This window comes from Ochotona curzoniae, unplaced genomic scaffold (assembly GCF_017591425.1).
Source record: "Ochotona curzoniae isolate NIBS_2020 unplaced genomic scaffold, NIBS_Ocur_1.0 scaffold_4701, whole genome shotgun sequence".
Lineage (NCBI taxonomy): Eukaryota > Metazoa > Chordata > Mammalia > Lagomorpha > Ochotonidae > Ochotona > Ochotona curzoniae.
In genome coordinates, this window is record NW_024467122.1 from 11,629,963 (window position 1) to 11,639,541 (window position 9,579).

The following is a 9,579-nucleotide window of genomic DNA, read 5'->3' on the forward strand; positions in this document are numbered from 1 at the left end:
AATTTCCAGACTCTGTGTAACAGTCACCGGAGGATCTGCTGAGGTGTACTTTGTGACTCATCGGGTGTTGGATGCATGTTGACATTCGATACTGTTACCAAGCACCTGGATGATGCCAAGGCTTCCTATTCACAGACTGCACTTCACCCACTAAGGGCTTCATTATGCGTGTGCCCGGACTTGTAGCCTTGCAAGAAGATGGCAATTCTACACCTTCACAACACCTCGGCAGACACCTTCCAATCACGAAGTAGAATGATTAAGGAAGTCAGGTGTAAAGGCTGGGTCAGCATGAGATGGTCCATATGCTGAAATAGTGACAAGATTATGTCCATTTGTACTAGAAGGAAGTTAAGGAACATGTGTTGGAATGGATTCTACATCACTACACCTAGGAGGCAGAGAACACTGACCCAGGTCGAACTTGTCCTTACGGGTTTCATGTTAGCTTTCTCTGTAGGTTTAAAGCTTCTTATGTTTAGTAAGACAAAACCATATGTCATTTATTACATAGTTACAATTCTAAGAAGCTAAACATACTTTGCTCCTTCTTTCTTTTCTACCCTCCTTCTTCCTCTTCTTCCTTCCTTTCTTATTTCCTTAATTTTTGCAAAAAATTCATTCTATTTTATAACCACAGGCTTAATGAATCACATATTCATAAGTAAACAACAGAAAGATGAAAGTTCCACAGCCATGTAAACAAGGGCTAAAAAGCAACCAAATTACACGATATCCATTTGGTTCCTATGCCTTTTTTATATTCTGTATTGAATATTACATATAATAGAGAACATACTATTTGTCTTTTGAGGACTGATTTAGTTAACTAAGCATAATGGTCTCTAGCTGCATTCATTTTGTTGCAAAAGACAGGATGCCATTTTATGGCCGAGTAGTATTTTTTTGATGCATGGTTGGTGGGTATCTATGGTAGCAAAATCATTATGACAGACAGAACTGAGAGTCCTTAGAAATCTGAAACTAGATCTGCCATGTGACTGAGTCATCCCACTCCTGAATGAAATCATGCTAACGTGAGCATCTGGGAGTGGTTTTAACCCCCGTTTGCTTTGTTAGTTGACTGACATAGCCATGTCCTGCCTGCACTGAGACTGTAATGGCATAATTGCTTTGTGGGACAGTTAGATTTCCAAGGCCTGGGCAAACTAGGAGTCCCTTGGCGTGGAATTTATCAAGAGTGACCCGCACACTGGCCATTCACTAGCTTCTCCAGGGAGATCTAGAAAAATATTTTTTCATGAAGATCTTCAGAAATAAACTGTTAGGAGAAAGCAGTTGCTTTGTCACTCTTTGATAATCCTCAAAAAGCAAGGGTTGGTTAAGACGCAAAACAGAAACCGAAACCAACAGCAACAAAATAAAACTTCCCCCAAATAACAAAGCAGGGTTTCCCGTTCAGTGGGCGCTGCGGCATCTCCAGGGAGCAGAGTCTAAGCAGTGGAGTTCCCTTGCTAACGAACTGGGAAAACCAGCAAAAGATGGCAACGTGTTTGGGGTCCTGCCACCCAGGTAAAGCTCCTGACTCCTGGCTTCAGCCTGGTGCAGCCCTGGCTTTTGTTGCCATCTGAGAAAGGAACCAGCAAATGAAGATCTCTGTTGCTCCCACTCTCACTGTACCTCTGATTTTCAGATACACACATACATAAAAAAAAAAAGAATGGAGTTGAGTACCCCTGCATGCACAGTGCCATTTTTACACAAAATACAATCCGCATCTCATTTTGCTGGTTTACATGCCGTGTGGAGTCCTCTTTCCTCAACTGCTACTTATGTCCAGCCACGCTGGAAACGCTGGCAGCCTCAGCATCATGAGACTGGCCACGTAACTTGGTGCATCCCAGTGAGTCACAGTAATTGTTTTCTTCAATCAATAGAACGTTGAGAGGAGACAGTACGGCCTGTTCTGAACAGACTGGTCGCATCTCACGCAGGCTTCTTTCATCGGTAAGAATATGTGCAGCTAAAGACTACCTCAGGTCCCTTCTGGAAATGACGTAATAAAAGCTGGGACGGCTTCTGAACCCTTTCCACCTCTGGAAATCTCAGCTTGCTAGGATTCAAACCAGCCACGGGTGTGCTTACATCCGAGTCTGGTCCCATGCCTCAGTCTCCCCACGTGGTGAATGGGTCTGGGTTCCTCCTGTGCTCTGTACAGCTCACAAAATCCTCTGGTACAGTTCTGCCTCTCCTCGGAGAGCTCTTCCTTCTTTCATCTCAGCCTCGGTGACTGTCACATCAGAGAGCACCCCCGTTCACCTGCTTTCAGGTTTTTTTTCCTCACCTCTCCATTCTGTTCTCCATTTATCTGAGGGACAGAGACTTAAGTGAGGACTCAGAGAACAGCGAACAAGCCAGGGCAGGACTGCCTTTGTTCACAGTATTTGATTACTAAGTATAACGTATTGTGAAATTTTAAAATTACGCAGAGGCACAAATTAAAAAGTGCACACAGGCAACAGGTCTTCACGGTGTGAATCAGCAGCTGCATATTTAAGGTTCAATAAGTTTTAAATAGGGCTCTATGTTCTTGCTAATAAGCTTCTAGATAATACTGCATCCAGTTCCAAAACATTCCACCTTCCCACACCGGGAGTCGAACCCGGGCCGCCTGGGTGAAAACCAGGAATCCTAACCGCTAGACCATGTGGGAGATGACGGTAAGGAGGCTGGGTCACAGTAAATTAAATCATTCATGTGGGCTTTCGCTTTCTGTGTTCGGCCCCGCCTCCGGCGTCAGTTTTGTCCTCTGCGCCTGCGCGAGCCTTGGGCACCTGCCAGCCTTTGAATGCTGCGATTCTGCTCGGCGCAGCGTCTGCTTCTGCAGGTTCCTGCTGTGGCGTTGTGGCTCTGTGACACGGGCTCCCAACCCTGGCCTTCCCACCAGCCCGGCTTCCCTTTCCAAAATATCTCAGACTCTGAAAATGCTTTGGAAAGCAGAGGCTCAAAAGGGAGGACAAAGACGCCGCGAACTGTGGGCCAGGCTGCCCTCCGCCCAGGTCTGGCATTGAGGGCAACTTCTGATCAGAATCATTTTTTTTTCTTAGTATTATGTGAGGTCATAGACCACTTAAACTGAAATGTTGCATTTCTATGGATTGGAATTTCATGAACCAAAGCCAAATGGATGAAATAACCCAGAGAGGGTGTTTCACAGCCAAAGGTCTTTGAGACTGATGGCTTTAAAGTCTTGTTTAAAAGGGGTCGCCTGACATGAAATCAAAACAGCTCAACATTAAAGCAAAACAGTGCCTTCTTACGGAAGGAAAAATAATAAGAAAGAGGAGAAAGAAAAGGAAGGAGGAACTTTAAAAAACTAAAAACACTGACTTAAATATGAACATATACAGTCCATATTAAAAAGTTGGGTAGTTATGTGGATAAGAAACCACCCATTAAATGTGATACATACAGTAAAACGAAGGTGGGAATGTGGTAAGAACATGCCTAAAACCTTTTTGAGTAAGATCTCCGCCTCAAAGATTCACACCTAGCAACTTGGCCCCAAATTGAAAGTTTGTAAATGTGAAATGGTGCAAAAATGTGCAGGAAAAGGAAGTTCTCAGAAACTTGTGAAACCTGACCAGGGAGAAGGTGAACATTTCCTTATGACAAAGTGTTTTGTAAAACGAATTTTTATTTGCTTATCATACACTGAACATGAACAACAAACACTGCTGTGCGCGTACCAGGCACTTAACAAATGTAAGGCATGATGTCTTCATCTCCTTCAAGAGACAGAAACTCCGTCAGCAAAAATCAGGGGTTAGAGGAGGGAGAGATTTACTTTCTGCACTTTCTGCAGTTCTTAGGAAACCTTTGGTTAGCTCCCACAGACATTTGAAATTCTCAAATATAAGTGATGTCAATGGCCAGCCACCACCGAGAGGGAGAAGACGTTTGCACTGGGTTGAGGACCTCAAAAGGTGGCTGCGCTGCCACTGCAGCTGAACCTGAGCATCCAGGAAGAAAGCCCACAGGGAGAGGAGATTGAAGCCCTGAATTGAGAGCTAACAGCAGAAGAGTTCTGACTGTTCCCTGGGTGGGGGGGAGGAGAAGCTCAGCCTTGCTGGTTCCATGGCAACGCAGTTTAAATCAGTGCTAAAATATCTCCTGTTCCGAAGGAAATGAAACAACAAACTTAGACAATGGGAACAGGTGCAGCGCCTGTGGGGCAGAGCAACCTGACAAGTATCCATCAGCACGTGGAAGGTGTAACTTTTGGTTACACATTTCCATTTTTTGCTGCCCTTGACTGAGAACCCTACAATGGCCGACTCTTAGAAAGGATTACCCAGGAGGCAGTGTTCTACAGAAGCAAGCAGTGAGTTCTGGGGAAGTTGGGGGTTTTCTTCCTGCTGCTCTGCCGTCTCCCAGCCCAGAGCCAGGCCAGTGGCCTTTCTGACAAATGAATAGAGATGACTACCTTTGTCTTGCCTTGTTGTACACCACTTCCTGGCAACTGCTCAGAGATTCTCTGCCTAGGTTTTTCCATCTCAGTGGAGCTGTGATGGCCTTCCACTGATAGATTTTGTTTTTTTTGGGGGGGTGGGTAGTGGCTTCTGCAACTGCTGTTGGAGCCTTCTTGTTTTTACTGTTCCTCTGGCTATCCGCATCACTGTAGTGGTGTCACTCGCAGAGCTACCATGACTTGCTGGAATGTGTACAACCAGCATTTGGCAAGCCTATGTGGAGAGATTTCCTCTGTTCAGTCTTTCTCTGACTCTTTTCCTTTCACTGGAAAGTGATGGTACTTCTTTATTATTTCTATGATAGCTGCAGGCCTTGTGGTTTTTACCCTCTTTAAATGTAGACATTCCAGATAAATAGAATGTAAACTGCTTAGGACAAGAGTTATGTCTGAACTATTTCCTTGCCCTGTTTATATGGTAGACACGTGATATATTTTTAAGAATATGTTATTTGAAAGGAAGAAATACAAAAGAGAGAGATATCGAGGAAAGCTACCATCTTCTCGTTCACTTCCCCAGTGCTTGCTGTAGGCATGGCCTAGCCAGGTTGGAGCTAGCAGCAAGGGACTCCAGACAGATCTTCGCTGGGAGTTACCGAGGCTCAAGAACTTGAGTCACCTCCGGGGCGCAAATGTAGAAGGCCTAATCGAAAGCACAGAGTAGCCAGCACTCAAGCCAGCTTTCTCATTTGGATTTAGGAAGTAACCACGCAACCTATACCACAACGGGCACCCACAGTAATTTTTGATGTTTCTTTTTAAATGAAACTGAGATTGATTTTATTTTTTTGGCAAGCCCATGTTCCTAAACTCAGGTTTCAAAAATTGTGTTCAGTTGGGAAGAAAGATGGTGGCTATGCTAGTCTTGATGTAATTAATGCACAAGACAAAACAAACAAAAAAAGAGACAGCATTGACCCTAAAAAGATTTTTAGTTTCTTTGTTCTATATGCCAAAAAAAAATCTTGCATTTTAAAAGTAATTTTTCATTATGTTTTGCGAACCACATTGGTTTGTCAATAATCTACTGGTTATGACTCACACAATGGAAATTTTATTTATTTTATCCATATTCCTCTTCCCCTAACTGTGGGTATCAGATCTGCCGATTATATTAACAAGGGAGACTAAACAGAAAACATAATATTTAATTTAAACCTGATTTTTTCCAAAATGAGCAGACAATAACAACAAAACAATGCTTGCTTCCAGAATACAGACACTTTGTTTTTTACGGTACCAGAATTCCCGAGGGAAAGAGGCAGTAAACTGACGGCCACGACAGAGACACAGGTGGATGCTGTGATCAGAGGATGCTGGGGTCCGTGCAGTGGGTGTGGATGGCACGAAGGTGTGAAGAGAACAGCTCCCCTGTTTGGCAGGGCCCGGGGAGTTTCCAGCTGTTAGGCAAGGCCCAGCGGACTTCCCTCTGACCACCTTGATGCAGTTTTACCACCTGTTTGCATGGACACTCAAGCACCCCACTAAGAATTCTGTAATCTATTGAGGCATTGTTTGCCCCTGTGGGATGGTTTTTATCACCAACGTGAGCTTGAGAGTTAATGTTATTGATAATGTCTTGGTGCGTGGGCCTTTAACTGCGCACAGGAGTACAATTAAACCCATGCCATTTTTGGACACCTTATTGTGTGCTAATTATTGCCTCAGAATCGGGCCCAGACATACAGCACACCCTCTGGGAAGGGGCTTGATATATATGTCTTAAATACTAATGCAAGTGATGAGAGTGAGAGCTGAAATTGCTATGGCAATAAATATAGTTATTGTTATCTCAAAGGCTAGCCTGTCTTTGCAATTTTTTTGGAACATAGAAAATGTAATTGTTTTAGCCGCTTTTATAATTTTTAGCTAGAGGAATTAAGGATGCTTTCATTAAAGAAAAATGCTTTTGATTATTGTCTTATTGTTTATGGGGCTGTAGGAGTCTATAGTTGTAGGGAGATTTAACATTTGAAGTTTCTGTTTTAGATTTTAGGTTTTTTTCCCTTATAACCTATTTTCCCATTAAATAATGGGTAAATTGTAGAAGTAAAAATGTGGTGGGAAAGTACTACTGATTAGCAGATAATCGCATGTGCCTTGGCCTTGGAGTCCTGGCTGTTGCTCCATGGCTGCTGTTGTAGAATAAGCAATAGCTTGCTTTGAAGGATATGAATACAGTATTTTACAAAATTATCTTTAGGAGCACCTGCTTAGCCTTGAAGTGCAGACGGAGTGACCAAATGTCTGTACATGCCCCCTTAATTTTGAAAAGAAAAAAAATAGAATAGTTGCTTGTGCAGAAGCTTGAGAAGGGTTTTGAGTAAATAAAAAGGACAGCTTTTTCCTGAGGTGTTGTGAGAATGCACCAAACGTCTGTGTCTGTGTCTTTCTTTATCGCCGACTCCACGCACCCTTCCCGAGCTCCGAACTTGGCTGGAGCTGGACTCCGGCAAGAGGACATGCCAGTAGCCACCCTGGGTACTCTCAGGACTGGAACAACGAGGCTCCTGAAAGCCACACTTCATCCAGCCTCAGCTCTGGACCGAAGGAAAGAATTGAAAGTCCTCAACCCCACTTTGCCCTTTCTCTCCCTTTAGCGACACCTGGGTCACTTCTGAACTGCTGGGAAAGTTCCTGAACTGGCCTCCGGGCACCTTGGGTTTGTCTTCTCCCTGATGTGGTTATGTTAGTACACTAGGCCATCTTGATGTTTATTGATTTATTAATCCTATCGGGTGATGTTCAGATGTCTAGCACGTGCCCCACTCTCCCCAGCCTCATTCCTCTATGCTCCGGATTCTGCGCAGCTTCTCTCTAACATGCCCCACCTGTTAGGTGCTGGGTTGTTTTCTACCTAAAATGTCTTTCTCTTCCCCATTTTCTGCATACCCAACAGCCTCTGGACCTGTGGAACCTGTACTTACCCATCAAGACCCAGCTCCAAGTCTTCACTACAGAGGTAATCACAAATAAACACATAAAGTCCTCCCTGAACCCAGCTCTTAGTCATGTTGTCTGCTCCATATTGGATATTTCTCCCCCTGACCCCCACACCTTGTCTCTGCTTTGTACATCTGTGCAACTCGGTTCTCAACCTACATAATGCCTGGTTCATTCTAATTGTGGGCAGGTAGTTTCCTGTAAGATTCCAATTTTAATAAAGGAAACGAAACTGAGTTAAATAGCCTCTGAGGCCTGGAAAACTGCCTGGCACTCGCAGCTGGACCGTGCTATCCTCCTTGGGGCAGTGAGCTGCCTCACAGACACCAGCTTCACAAAGGCTTCCTCTGCGGCTGGGAGAGAGCAGGAAGGAACAAGGTCATTTCATAACTTAGTCTAAGCACAAACAAAAAAGATCCTTTTGCCACCTACAAAATAGCAAACATCCTTTCCTTTTGGTGAAAATGAGCTCTTCCAACATGTTGCTCCATCAGTCTTTATCTTTACTTGCCTTGTCTTCCGACTCCATCCCTAAGAATGAATAGAGATATCCAATTATAGACATTTCTCCACCTCTGGACAGCATCTAAAACACATAAAACTTGCACAATCCTTCCTCAGTTCACCCAAGTGGTCAAGCATGCTGAGACAGCATGGCTTCCTACTGTAACTGTTCTCCCTGACAGCGACTAGTAACAAACTCAGTTTGATCAACTGCAGGTGTGGTCCTGATGGTCCCTGACTAAAGGATATTGACAAAAAGAACGCGCAGTGAGACACAGCTGAGATCTGCACTGTCATGGATGAAGCCAGACCCAGTGACTGTGTATGTGTCCCTGAAACCCCTGAACCTCCACCTGCTCCAACTTCCTTCTTCCCTGTCTAGGGGGTAAGTTCCCGCTAAATTTCACTCTGGGATTTTCTTTGAAGCCTTTCAGCGTGGGACTTGTTTTGTTTTACCAGGCCTAACATTCCTTGCAGTTTTTACTTGTCACGTGAACAAATGAGTGTTTGAGGAAAGAACTTGAAGGCCAGTCTACAATCACACCAGTAAAGAACTGGGAGCCCTGGCTGCATTCCATTGGCAGTTGGTATGGATATGACAGTGGGACCTCTGCTTCTGTTTTCTTCCTCCTTTTTTTTTTTTTTCTGGAAAATCCTCCCAGGATGCTGTCAACACAGTGTCATTGGAGCCAACAGTTCTCTTGGTGCTGGCCATGAAAAGACCCCAGGGAGAGGGCTAGAGACCAACCTAACCGCACTATTGGACAAGAGCAGTGTTTTAGATAGTGATCGCTGATCTGCTTTGAGACTTAGTTCTTCATTCCATGCACTGAAGTTCCCATTTTTACAAAAATGACTATTTTCTTTGGCCCCTTTTAAGTACCTAACTAAATCAATTTTGCTTGTTCTTTGACAAACTTGTTTTCTGTAACACAATAGCCATCTGTCTTAGGCTTTGTGTGTCTGCTTATCCCATGTCTTGAAAGTTGGCTTTTTGTTAGCTGAAGACCTGTTCAGTGGAAGTGAGAATCTGTGCCAGAAAACCTAGTCCTCAAAGAGCTGTGGTTGAACTTGGTAGCGACTCTTTCCGGAGACACTGTCTTCCTCAGTCCTGTTTCTGTGCTACTGAGGACTGCTTCTATTTAGTTGTGCCTGCTCAGAACTGGGAGGTTTGGTCTGGCCCATGCTGGGTGATACTTGGTCTTTGCCTATCTGTAGATGCAGAGGAGCACAGGTGAGCCCTTGTTGCCGATGAGATGCAGTGATGGGGGCACCTGGAGCGCAAAGGGCACCTCCTGCGGGGTGCACATCTGATTCCCTGAGGATTCATCAGTACAACTCTAACGCCTTTGAATTGGCAATGCTTCACTGAGGCAGTACAAAACTCCCGTGACCACTTTAGAGAAGTTTTAATATGGGAAGCATTGTTCAGAGGAGCAACACTTTAGAAAGAAAAAGAATTCCAGCTGTTCAGTGTTCTGCCTTTTTCGTTAGTATAAGGAGGCTTATAAATACAATTTAGTCTCCCAAATTTACCTCCTTAAACATTTCTTACTTCCTAATGAAAAATGTGAGACATAGATCTCTAAGCAATATTAACAACAAAAAGGTATATTTGTCTTGAGCTATCCTTTCATCCA

At 44.1% G+C, this 9,579-nt stretch overlaps 1 non-coding gene across 1 annotated transcript; it reads right to left on the reverse strand.

Moving 5' to 3' along the window:
* Positions 1-2,602: 2,602 nt before the first annotated feature.
* On the reverse strand, positions 2,603-2,674 carry TRNAE-UUC. Its single transcript has one exon. It is a non-coding gene; the product is annotated as a tRNA-Glu (tRNA).
* Positions 2,675-9,579: the final 6,905 nt, after the last annotated feature.